At 44.6% G+C, this 14,548-nt stretch overlaps 1 long non-coding RNA gene across 1 annotated transcript in view; it reads right to left on the bottom strand.

Moving 5' to 3' along the window:
• The window catches only part of LOC128701454 (uncharacterized), an 82,960-nt gene that overhangs the window by 20,993 nt on the left and 47,419 nt on the right, over nt 1-14,548 (bottom strand). Inside the window, exon 2 of the long non-coding RNA XR_008408915.2 lies at nt 7,050-7,170. This is a non-coding gene — a long non-coding RNA (uncharacterized lncRNA). The remainder of the gene's footprint in view (nt 1-7,049; nt 7,171-14,548) is intronic.

Raw genomic sequence — 14,548 nt, 5'->3', positions numbered from 1 at the left:
TGTTAAGATCACCACCACACACCACACTGTCTGGTAAAATCACCACCACACGCCACTCTGTCTGTTAAGTTCACCACCACACACCACACTGTCTGTTAAGATCACCACCACACACCACACTGTTAAGCTCACCACCACACACCACACTGTCTGTTAAGATCACCACCACACACCACACTGTCTGTTAAGATCACCACCACACACCACACTGTTAAGATTACCACCACACACCACACTGTCTGTTAAGATCACCACCATACACCACACTGTCTGTTAAGATCACCACCACACACCACACTGACTGTTAAGATCACTACCACACACCACACTGGCTGTTAAGATCACCACCACACACCACACTGTCTGTTAAGATCACCACCACACACCACACTGTGTTAAGATCACCACCACACACAACACTGTCTGTTAAGATCACCACCACACACCACACTGGCTGTTAAGATCACCACACACCACACTGGCTGTTATGATCACCACCACACACCACACTGGCTGTTAAGATCACCACCACACACCACACTGGCTGTTATGATCACCACCACACATCACACTGGCTGTTAAGATCACCACCACACAGTTAAGATCACCACCATACACCACACTGGCTGTTAAGATCACCACCACACACCACACTGGCTGTTATGATCACCAGCACACATCACACTGGCTGTTAAGATCACCACCACATACCACACTGTCTGTTAAGATCACCACCACACACCACACTGTTAAGATCACTGCCACACACCACACTGTCTGTTAAGATCACCACCACACACCACACTGTCTGTTAAGATCACCACCACACGCCAGACTGTCTGTTTAGATCACCACCACACACCACACTGTCTGTTAAGATCACTGTCACACACCACACTGTCTGTTAAGATTATCCCCACACACCACACTGTCTGTTAAGATCGCCACACACCACACTGTCTGTTATGATCACCACACACCACACTGTCTGTTAAGATCACCACCACACACCACACTGTCTGTTAAGATCACCACCACACACCACACTGTCTGTTAAGATCACCACCACGCACCACAATGTCTGTTAAGATCACCATCACACACCACACTGTCTGTTAAGATCACCACCACACACCACACTGTCTGTTAAGATCACCACCATACACCACACTGTCTGTTAAGATCACCACCACACACCACACTGTCTGTTAAGATCACTACCACACACCACACTGGCTGTTAAGATCACCACCACACACCACACTGTCTGTTAAGATCACCGCCACACACCACACTGTCTGTTAAGATCACCACCACACACCACACTGTTAAGATCACCACCACACACCACACTGTCTGTTAAGATCACTGCCACACACCACACTGTTAAGGTCACCACCACACACCACACTGTCTGTTAAGATCACCACCACACACCACACTGTTAAGATCACCACCACACACCACACTGTTAAGATCACCACACACCACACTGTCTGTTAAGATCACCACCACACACCACACTGTCTGTTAAGATCGCCACCACACTGTCTGTTAAGATCACCACCACACACCACACTGTTAAGATCACCACCACACACCACACTGTTAAGATCACCACACACCACACTGTCTGTTAAAATCACCACTACACACCACTCTGTCTGTTAAGATCACCACCACACACCACACTGTTAAGATCACCACACACCACACTGTCTGTTAAGATCACCACCACACACCACACTGTCTGTTAAGATCGCCACCACACACCACACTGTCTGTTAAGATCGCCACCACACACCTCACTGTCTGTTAAGATCACCACCACACACCACACTGTTAAGATCACCACCACACACCACACTGTTAAGATCACCACCACACACCACACTGTTAAGATCACCACACACCACACTGTATGTTAAGATCACCACCACACACCACACTGTCTGTTAAGCTCACCACCACACATCACACTGTCTGTTAAGATCACCACCACACACCACACTGTGTTAAGATCACCCCCACACATCACACTTGTTAAGATCACCAACACACACCACACTGTCTGTTAAGATCACTACCACACACCACACTTTGTTAAGATCACCACCACACACCACACTGTGTTAAGATCACCACCACACACCACACTGTCTGTTAAGATCACTACCACACACCACACTTTGTTAAGATCACCACCACACACCACACTGTGTTAAGATCACCACCACACACCACACTGTGTTAAGATCACCACCACACACCACACTGTGTTAAGATCACCACCACACACCACACTGTGTTAAGATCACCACCACACACCACATTGTGTTAAGATCACCACCACACACCACACAGTCTGTTAAGATCACCACCACACACCACACTGTCTGTTAAGATCACCACCACACACCACACTCTCTGTTAGGATCAACACCACGCACCACACTGTGTTAAGATCACCACCACACACCACACTGTGTTAAGATCACCACACACCACACTGTGTTAAGATCACCACCACACACCACACTGTGTTAAGATCACCACCACACACCACACTGTCTGTTAAGATCACCACCACACACCACACTTTGTTAAGATCACCACCACACACCACACTGTGTTAAGATCACCACACACCACACTGTGTTAAGATCACCACCACGCACTACACTGTCTGTTAAGATCACCACCACACACCACACTGTGTTAAGATCACCACCACACACCACACTGTGTTAAGATCATCACCACACACCACACTGTGTTAAGATCACCACCACACACCACACTGTGTTAAGATCACCACCACACACCACATTGTGTTAAGATCACCACCACGCACCACACTGTCTGTTAAGATCACCACCACACACCACACTGTCTGTTAAGATCACCACCACACACAACACTGTCTGTTAAGATCAACACCACACACCACACTGTGTTAAGATCACCACCACAGACCACACTGTGTTAAAATCACCACACACCACACTGTGTTAAGATCACCACCACACACCACACTGTGTTAAGATCACCACCACACACCACACTGTCTGTTAAGATCACCACCACACACCACACTTTGTTAAGATCACCACCACACACCACACTGTGTTAAGATCACCACACACCACACTGTGTTAAGATCACCACCACGCACTACACTGTCTGTTAAGATCACCACCACACACCACACTGTGTTAAGATCACCACCACACACCACACTGTGTTAAAATCACCACCACACCACACTGTGTTAAGATCACCACCACACACCACACTGTGTTAAGATCACCACCACACCACACTGTGTTAAGATCGCCACCACACACCACACTGTGTTAAGATCACCACCACACACCACACTGTTAAGATCACCACCACACACCACACTGTGTTAAGTTCACCACCACGCTCCACACTGTTAAGATCACCACCACGCACCACACTGTTAAGATCACCACCACACACCACACTGTCTGTTAAGATCACCACCACACCACACTGTGTTAAGATCACCACCACCCACCACACTGTTAAGATCACCACCACACACCACACTGTCTGTTAAGATCACCACCACACACCACACTGTGTTAAGATCACCACACACCACACTGTGTTAAGATCACCAACACACACCACACTGTGTTAAGCTCACCACCACGCACCACACTGTTAAGATCACCACCACACACCACACTGGTTGATACACTTCACCACCTGTATGAACCACGTCCTGCGTGATGGAATGTGACAGGAAAACATAGGTAGCTTATGTTCCTCCTGTGTAACTATTGTACAGTGTAGTAATACAGTACTGGTGTTCCCGTTGTGCAACTTTCGTATGGAATAGTGTAGCAGCACATTGCTGTCAGGAACTACAGATATCACTCAAGGATGAAGATCTTGAAGTGAACATCACACCCAACATATCACCAGAGGTGTACATAAATCGAATAGCATCTATAGCATATGCGAGGGTAATCTCAGAACTGCCCTCAGAACCCTGAATAAGGACATATCTTAGAGTCGTGATGTATGCAGCACCAGCATGGAACCCGACCATGATCACGCATATAGAAAAGCTGAAATAGGTTCATAGGTTTACAAGAAGATTTGTCTCAGAGCTGAGGTGATTGAGTTATGGAGACTAAAGGAACTGAGCCTAATGACTTTAGGAGAAAGGACAAGGAGAGACATGTTTACGACATAAAATATATTCAGATGCTTTGACGGAGCACAGAGGCGAGAAGTCGTAGATGGAAGCTAAAGACACAGATGAGCAACAGGGATATTAGGAAATACTTTTTCAGTCTGAGGGTGGTAAATAAATTCAATGAGCTAGATGAAGTGGTAGAGGCAAACTCAATACACAGTTCAAAGAATAGGTATGATAGGACCCACGAGGCCAGGAGCTATGATTCGACCCCTTCAACCACAATTAGGCGAGTACACACACTCGTAACAGATAAATAATATCTATGTTAAATCATGAAGATAAACCTCCGAGAAAAAAACGATAATAATATTAATTAATAATAGTAATAATGATAATAATATTATCACTTTACACACATAAGTGTCCGGGGTCCAAGACTGTTCAATAGCCTCCCAAAATGCATAACGGGAATTACCAATAGGCCCCTGAGTGTCTTCAAGAGGGAGCTGGAGAGATAAAGTCTATGCCGGATCAGGCGGGCTGTGGTTCGTACGTTGGACTACGTGCAACTAGCAGTAACATCCTGGTTGATCAGGCCCTGATCCACCGGGAGGCCTGGTCGTGGACCGGGCCGCGGGGGCGTTGATCCCTGGAATACCTTCTAGGTAGACTTCAGGTAGGTAAACATTGCTTAACTCTGGTAATGGGAAGTATTACACTGCAGATATTACCTTGTTGTACAGTCGTCTTACTTGGTCAACTCTCTCACTAACCTCACAGTTATACTGCACTTTACCCAAGGTGACGTGCTTACCTCGAACACTCATCTTACCAGCTAACACCTTAACTGACTTATCTTTGTAGTGTGTGTGTGTGTGTGTGTGTGTGTGTGTGTGTGTGTGTGTGTGTGTGTGTGTGTGTGTGTGTGTATGTGTATGTGTATGTGTATGTGTGTATGTGTGTGTGTGTGTGTGTGTTTGTGTGTATGTGTGTGTGTATGTGTGTGTATGTGTGTGTATGTATGTGTGTGTGTATGTGTGTATGTGTGTGTGTATGTGTGTATGTTTGTGTGTATGTGTGTATGTGTGTGTGTGTGTGTGTGTATGTATGTGTACGTGTGTATGTGTATGTGTATGTGTGTATGTGTGTATATGTGTATGTGTGTGTGTGTGTGTGTGTATGTGTGTGTGTGTGTGTGTCTATACTCACCTAATTGTACTCACCTAATTGTGGTTGCAGGGGTCGAGACTCAGCTCCTGGCCCCGCCTCTTCACTGATCGCTACTAGGTCCTCTCCCTCTCTGCTCCCTGAGCTTTGTCATGCCTCTTCTTAAAACTATGTATGGTTCCTGCCTCCACTACTTCACTTGCTAGGCTATCCCACTTCCTGACGACTCTATGACTGAAGAAATACTTCCTAACGTCCCTGTGACTCGTCTGAGTCTTCAGCTTCCAATTGTGACCCCTTGTTTCTGTGTCCCCCCTCTGTGTGTGTGTGTGTGTGTGTGTGTGTGTGTGTGTGTGTGTGTGTGTGTGTGTGTGTGTGTGTGTGTGTGTGTGTGTGTATGTGTGTGTGTGTGTGTGTGTGTGCTGACACTGCCAATGCCAGACTTGCTGACACTGTCACTGCCAGACTTGCTGACACTGTCACTGCCAGACTTGCTGACACTGTCACTGCCAGACTTGCTGACACTGTCACTGCCAGTGCAAGACTTGCTGACACTGCCAGTGCCAGACTTGCTGACACTGTCAGTGCCAAACTTGCTGTCACTGTCAGTGTCAGGTGGTGATGTCACTTTGTTTAATGACTGATACTCATCACTCTAACTGATGTCACTAGGTACTTCTCAGGGGTTTAAAACACAGACAGTGACGTTACAGTGGTGTCACATAGTGGCGTCGTATACAGTGGTGTTACAGATGGTGGTGTCACGGACAGTGGTGTCACAGATAGGGGTGTCACAGACAATGGCGTCAGACTGATGTCATAGACTAGCGTCAGTTGTCACAGACTAGCATCACAAACGGTGATCACAGACTAGCGTCACAGTGGTCACAGACCAGCATCACAGACTAGCGTCACAGTGGTCACAGACTAGCGTCACAGTGGTCACAGACTAGCGTCACAATGGTAGCAGATTAGCGTCACAGTGGTCACAGACTAGCGTCACAGTGGTCACAGACTAGCATCACAGTGGTCACACACTTGCATCACAGACTAGCGTAACAGTGGTCACAGACCAGCATCACTGTGGTTAGACTAGCGTCACAGTGGTCACATAACAGCATCACAGTGGTCACAGACTAGCATCACATTGGTCACAGACTAGCGTCACAGACCAGCATCACAGTGGTCACAGACTAGCATCACAGTGGTCACAGACCAGTGTCACAGTGGTCACAGACTAGCCTCACAGTGGTCACAGACCAGCGTCACAGTGGTCACAGACTAGCGTCACAGTGGTCACAGACCAGCGTCACAGTGGTCACAGACTAGCGTCACAGTGGTCACAGACCAGCGTCACAGTGGTCACAGACCAGCGTCACAGTGGTCACAGACCAGCGTCACAGTGGTCACAGACTAGCGTCACAGTGGTCACAGACTAGCGTCACAGTGGTCACAGACCAGTGTCACAGTGGTCACAGACTAGCGTCACAGACCAGCGTCACAGTGGTCACAGACTAGCGTCACAGTGGTCACAGACTAGCGTCACAAACACTGATGTCACTAGGTCAGTACGCACTCCGGGCAAGCATGACCTAACCACCTGCTTCACTGTTACACTTTCTCTCTCACTCTTGCACAAGTCTTCCATTTTTTGCTAAACCTCTAATTATGTTCCCTTCCCGGCACCTGCGTCGCTCATACCTACCTTGTAAATACTTATTAAACATATGTGTATGTAGCAGGTCGTGGGTCGCGATGGTTAATTAGGTTTCAAGACGGATTCACCAGGGAGTGGTCAATGAGGACACGTCACCTGTTCACACAACCTGTCAAGGATACATTAATATTTAATGCAAAGAGTAAATTAAACTCCAGGTGTTTAGAAGAGTCAGATATACGTCAGTTTTGCATGTTCAGTGCTGCTCTCATATAGTATATATATATATATATATATATATATATATATATATATATATATATATATATATATATATATATATATATATATATGATGGGGTCCACCTCTGGTGTAAATTGTGGGATCAATGGCCTCAGAGAAGTGGATAAAAAGGCTTCAAGGAAGAATATTTGGATTTCTTCCTGAGGCCGTTTGAATATTCCACTTCCCCTACCACCCCATCTTTTCGTATTTTTTTACCAATATGAATATTTTATTACATAATATGGTACAGAAGATTTAAGAGATACATTGTTGATATAAAGGTGGCATATACGGTACATGTTGTTACGTGTGTATCACCGATTATAAGGCGAAAATCTCATCCAGCTCCTCAGAGCTGGAGCGTGTGCCCAAAATACAGCAGGCATTACCCCTTTGAACAGCCGCACTGAGCCGCTGGAACAGAAAACTAGCTGCCCTGGGATCCCTAGTTACCCTGATGAGTCTTTTTCCCAGTTCCTTAAGGAATTTGGATACATTCTTTCCCCATGAGCCAAGGGTCTCTGAGCCTATGGGAACAAACATATAATGATAGGCAAGTTCTCCATATTTTCTAGACTTTTGGGACTCCCTGAAGCTGGCAGCTGCCCCTCCTTCCTCCCTGATGTACTGGAGATAGGTATCAGCCAAGGTAGATGCACATGTATAGTCCCACACCACCTGCTTCCCATCTGTCCAGGCTTGAAGGGTGATACCATCTGGACGCTTCTGGCTGCCATCAGATCCGCCAAGCTGAGGTGGCTCCCTTACTGCTGGGCATCCGGCTGTGAGGCTCCTCTTGATAATGTTATTAACCTCCTGTCTTGCAATTTATCCCTCGGATTTACGGCACACAAGACCATGGTACCCGAATCGGTCTGCTGCTTCACTGCCACAAATACACCTGTGTTCGGCGAGAATAGGGGCGGCAAGTCGAAGGGCAACACCGATGCGGATGGTCTGTGGGTCAAGGCGTGTGCCAAGGCTGGAGTTGGGAACAGCCAACAGAAAGTCCCCTGCATGAGGAGCTCTCACTGCCAGGAGTCGGGCTCTATCCTTCCCTGACACACACTGAAGCATTGTTGAGGCTATATTTTCCACTATTGAACCATCCCATTGCGATTGTTTGTAGTTGTTGGGGGGAGCAGGTCTGGTTTCAGAGCCCGTTAGATTATCCCAGATCATGGCTCGGTCAGTGAACTTTTGGTCCTGGACTCTAATCTTGTCCCTAAGATGTTCAGGGAGAATTGCTGCTACAAGCTTTCTGGATGCAATACATGAGGACAGAAAAGCAGGTAGCGCAATCTGTGATAACTTGCGGACACCAATGCATATATATATATATATATATATATATATATATATATATATATATATATATATATATATATATATGTGTATGTATGTATGCAAGGAATTCGCAAGAGCAGGCGAAATATACACAAACACTGATCTCTGGCCGAAGGAGACTCGAACCTACGAACCTTGGAACAAGGTACGCAGTGCTTTACCATTCTCACCACACTGGACCAATACCTTGGCGCCTAGCTCGCGCTAGACGTTGATCCAAGGCAGCCAGCTTTCAGGGAGAAGGCTTACAGCTTTTCATCTCATCCCCTGCATGCATCGACCAAGCTAGAGATTTTAACAATGCAAGGAATTCGTAAGAAAAATACACAAACACTGTCTCCTTCACATACACACAGTCTATTTTAAAGAAGATAATGGAAAAAATAATTGCCAGTAGATTATTGTTCAAGGTATAACTCGAGGCAATACTCTGAAGTGTGTTGTGTGACCTCTTTAAGCTGAACCTCGAGTGGTTTGCTAATAAGCTCATTTAAGTGAGCTTAAAAGTGTTAACAATAGTGTAAGTTTGAGTATAATACAGGAGTAACGAATAGTTTATTTTTTAGTTAATGCATTTAAAACATTAGGTTTAAATCTTATCTGCTGTCCTGAAGGATATGAGGATACACACCTTTGTATGACACTGTATATACACCGTGGGGATTGTAGACAAATAACAAATTAGATGCGTGTCTAATTGATAAATTAGACACACGTGTCTGATAAATTAAACATGTGTCTAACTGATATATTATACAGTGTCTAATTGATAAGTTAGGCACATGTCTAACTGATAAATTAGACACGCGTGTCTAATTGATAAATTAGACATAAGTGTCTAATTTGTCAACTTGATGGTTCTCTGAACCATTTGTCTACATTCCTGTCAGACACAACATCCTGGGATCTTAATACAGGGATTTCTTCAGTTGCCTAACCTATAGTCATGACCTCCTACTACGTGTGGGTTTGTCCACTGTGATCCCACCTACGACTACTGTACCTCACCTGTCTACAGTATATAAGCCACTTCGCGCATTTGCTGTATTCTTTTTAGGATTGATGGACTGATTGCATCGACTCAAGGCTGAGGGACTGATTACCTCAAACTCCTTGTGATATTCACCATTCTTCACTGTACTGGACTGATGAAGCCACTGTGTGGCGAAACGTTTCCTCAGTAAAGATACTTAAGTGTTGTACATGTGTCTAATTCACATATTTAAGGTATTAAAGCATTCTTGACTGATAATAAGCACGTGACATGTAGCCTTGATAACCTTCGTGTGGTCGATAGGATTTAAACCTTATCTGGGGATAGTCAATGTGAAGCAATCATGATTTTATTATCATGGGGGAGCGCTAAACTCGTAGGGATTATACAGCGCCTGTGTGGGGAGGGATGGAACTTATTCAGGCTTAATTCAAGGAACTGGAGCACAGATCCAATTCCCTAGATCAAGAGCCCTTCACCAGCGCCAAGGAACTTCCCTTAAAGGGGAGGTAATCATGAGCAATCCTAGAAAAGGAAGGACAGCTCCAATTCCTTGAATCAAGAGCCCTTCACCAAATCAAGACACCCACAAATGAACGATGACAGACAGGAATCCTGCGATAATTGTTCCCAGTTGCTTCACAACTCTCTGATGATGCTAATCCTAACTTTTACTCTCGTGATTGGGTAAATCCTCTGGATAGCAGCACCTGTGTACTCACCTATTTGTGGTTGCAGGGGTCAAGTCCTAGCTCCTGGCCCCGCCTCTTTACCGGTTGCTACTGGGTCCTCTCTCTCTCCGCTCCATGAGCTTTATCATACCTCGTCTTAAAACTATGTATGGTTCCTGCCTCCACTACATCACTTTCTAGGTTATTCCACTGCCTGACAACTCTATGACTGAAGAAATACTTCCTAATATCTCTCTGACTCATCTGTGTCTTCAACTTCCAATTGTGACCTCTTGTTTCTGTGTCCCCTCCCAGGAACATCCTGTCTTTGTCCACCTTGTCTATTCCGCGGTGGTGTACTCACCTAGTTGTACTCACCTAATTGTGGTTGCGGGGGTCGAGTCCGAGCTCCTGGCCCCGCCTCTTCACTGATCGTTACTAGGTCACTCTCCCTGAGCCGTGAGCTTTATCATATCTCTGCTTAAAGCTATGTATGGATCCTGCCTCCACTACATCACTTCCCAAACTATTCCACTTACTGACTACTCTGTGGCTGAAGAAATACTTCCTAACATCCCTGTGATTCATCTGTGTCTTCAACTTCCAACTGTGTCCCCTTGTTACTGTGTCCAATCTCTGGAACATCCTGTCTTTGTCCACCTTGTCAATTCCTCTCAGTATTTTGTATGTCGTTATCATGTCCTCCCTATCTCTCCTGTCCTCCAGTGTCGTCAGGTTGATTTCCCTTAACCTCTCCTCGTAGGACATACCTCTTAGCTCTGGGACTAGTCTTGTTGCAAACCTTTGCACTTTCTCTAGTTTCTTTACGTGCTTGGCTAGGTGTGGGTTCCAAACTGGTGCCGCATACTCCAATATGGGCCACACACACACACACACACAGTGTGTGTGTGTGTGTGTGTGTGTGTGTGTGTGTGTGTGTGTGTGTGTGTGTGTGTGTGTGTGTGTGTGTGTGTGTGTGTGTGTATGTTTCACTCGGCCACCCATCCAGTTACTGGCCAGAGGACTGTGGGTCAGGTGACCAGGTCATAAGGACGACACTCGCATCACTGAACCAATCATATATATTTCCTTACATATCTTCACAGTAATTATCTTCCTTGGTATTACTACATTAAAATAAGTGATGAAGAATTAGACACATTTATAACATCTGTGTATCTTTGTTATAGATGTTACGCCATCCAGTGGTTTTATTAATACACATTCAAAGTAATCTTTTATACGTATATAATTTATTATTGACTAGGCTTCGTGCAGCAGCCTTAATGACCTTCCTGTAGTAGGTAACCTTAAAACAAATTAAGCAACCCACCTGAGCAAACCAGGACCCACTTACGCTCTGATTACTACTGGCTTCCATAACTAACCTTAATTACTTTCTTAATTAACTCCACTTGCTTTCATAACTGGGTACAAAGAGTCGGCGCTGTACTAGTTATAAAACTTAACTATATTTTTTAAAGGGGTGGACGGGTAAGCCAGTGGTAGGCCTTGGTCAGATGACCAAAAGTTGTAGCTGCGGATCATCGTGTGACTGAGACTCGCGTCAAGAAACACTTGTCCTGTTTCTTGACGAACCTTGTCTAACATCGGTGTTGCACATTGGAAGTCATTATCTAGATAATGACCACAGTAAACGTCTAAGGGACGAAATCATTATTATTATTAATATATATATATAATATATATATATATATATATATATATATATATATATATATATATATATATATATATATATATATATATATATATATATATATATATATATATATATGCAAAACAACCACTCTGAAAGAATAGAGAAATTCCAAGCGCTTTCGTGACTACTCACATTATCAAGGAACTTCCTTGATAATGTGAGTAGTCACGAAAGCGCTTGGAATTTCTCTATTCTTTCAGAGTGGTTGTTTTGCATATTCTGAAATCACCTGTTTACTGTGATCTTATTGCATATATATATATATATATATATATATATATATATATATATTTAGATATATATATATATATATATATATATATATATATATATATATATATATATAACTCACGAAATCGTAATGACACAAAGGTTACCTGTGTAGTGTAGACCAGGGTAACCTGACTAGATATTACCTGTGTAGTGTAGACCAGGGTAACCTGACTAGATATTACCTGTGTAGTGTAGACCAGGGTAACCTGACTAGATATTACCTGTGTAGTGTAGACCAGGGTAGCCTGACTAGATATTACCTGTGTAGTGTAGACCAGGGTAGCCTGACTAGATATTACCTGTGTAGTGTAGACCAGGGTAGCCTGACTAGATATTACCTGTGTAGTGTAGACCAGGGTAGCCTGACTAGATATTACCTGTGTAGTGTAGACCAGGGTAGCCTGACTAGATATTACCTGTGTAGTGTAGACCAGGGTAGCCTGACTAGATATTACCTGTGTAGTGTAGACCAGGGTAACCTGACTAGATATTACCTGTGTAGTGTAGACCAGGGTAACCTGACTAGATATTACCTGTGTAGTGTAGACCAGGGTAGCCTGACTAGATATTACCTGTGTAGTGTAGACCAGGGTAACCTGACTAGATATCACCTGTGTAGTGTAGACCAGGGTAACCTGACTAGATATTACCTGTGTAGTGTAGACCAGGGTAACCTGACTAGATATTACCTGTGTAGTGTAGACCAGGGTAACCTGACTAGATATTACCTGTGTAGTGTAGACCAGCGTAACCTGACTAGATATTACCTGAGTAGTGTAGACCAGGGTAGCCTGACTAGATATTACCTGTGTAGTGTAGACCAGGGTAGCCTGACTAGATATTACCTGTGTAGTGTAGACCAGGGTAGCCTGACTAGATATTACCTGTGTAGTGTAGACCAGGGTAGCCTGACTAGATATTACCTGTGTAGTGTAGACCAGGGTAGCCTGACTAGATATTACCTGTGTAGTGTAGACCAGGGTAGCCTGACTAGATATTACCTGTGTAGTGTAGACCAGGGTAGCCTGACTAGATATTACCTGTGTAGTGTAGACCAGGGTAGCCTGACTAGATATTACCTGTGTAGTGTAGACCAGGGTAACCTGACCAGATATTACCTGTGTAGTGTAGACCAGGGTAACCTGACCAGATATTACCTGTGTAGTGTAGACCAGAGTAACCTGATCAGATATTACCTGTGTAGTGTAGACCAGAGAAACCTGACCAGAGATTACCTGTCTAGTGTAGACCAGAGTAACCTGACCAGATATTACCTGCATTGTGTAGACTAGGGTAACCTGACCAGAGATTACCTGGGCAGTGTAGACCAGAGTAACCTGACCAGATATTACCTGCATTGTGTAGACCAGGGTAACCTGACCAGATATTACCTGTGCAGTGTAGATCAGAGTAACCTGGCCAGAGATTACCTGTGTAGTGTAGACCAGAGTAACCTGACCAGATATTACCTGTGTAGTGTAGACCAGAGTAACCTGGCCAGATATTACCTGTGTAGTGTAGACCAGAGTAACCTGACCAGATATTACCTGTGTAGTGTAGACCAGAGTAACCTGACCAGATATTACCTGTGTAGTGTAGACCAGAGTAACCTGACCAGATATTACCTGTGTAGTGTAGACCAGAGTAACCTGACCAGATATTACCTGTGTAGTGTAGACCAGAGTAACCTGACCAGATATTACCTGTGTAGTGTAGACCAGGGTAACCTGACCAGATATTACCTGTGTAGTGTAGACCAGAGTAATTTGACCAGCTATTACCTGTGTAGTGTAGACCAGAGTAACCTGACCAGATATTACCTGTGTAGTGTAGACGAAAGTAGCCTGACCAGATATTACCTGTGTAGTGTAGACCAGAGTAACCTGACCAGATATTACCTGTGTAGTGTAGACCAGGGTAACCTAACCAGATATTACCTGTGTAGTGTAGACCAGGGTAACCTAACCAGATATTACCTGTGTAGTATAGACCAGGGTAACCTGACCAGATATTACCTGTGTAGTGTAGACCAGAGTAACCTGACCAGATATTACCTGTGCAGTGTAGACCAGGGTAACCCAGATATTACCTGTGTAGTGTAGACCAGAGTAACCTGACCAGATATTACCTGTGTAGTGTAGACCAGAGTAACCTGACCAGATATTACCTGTGTAGTGTAGACCAGGGTAACCTAACCAGATATTGCCTGCGTTGTGTAGACCAGAGTAACCTGACCAGAAATTACCTGCGTTGT

The sequence above is a fragment of the Cherax quadricarinatus genome, chromosome 72, assembly GCF_038502225.1.
Source record: "Cherax quadricarinatus isolate ZL_2023a chromosome 72, ASM3850222v1, whole genome shotgun sequence".
NCBI lineage: Eukaryota > Metazoa > Arthropoda > Malacostraca > Decapoda > Parastacidae > Cherax > Cherax quadricarinatus.
This window is presented reverse-complemented; position numbering and strand designations above follow the sequence as displayed.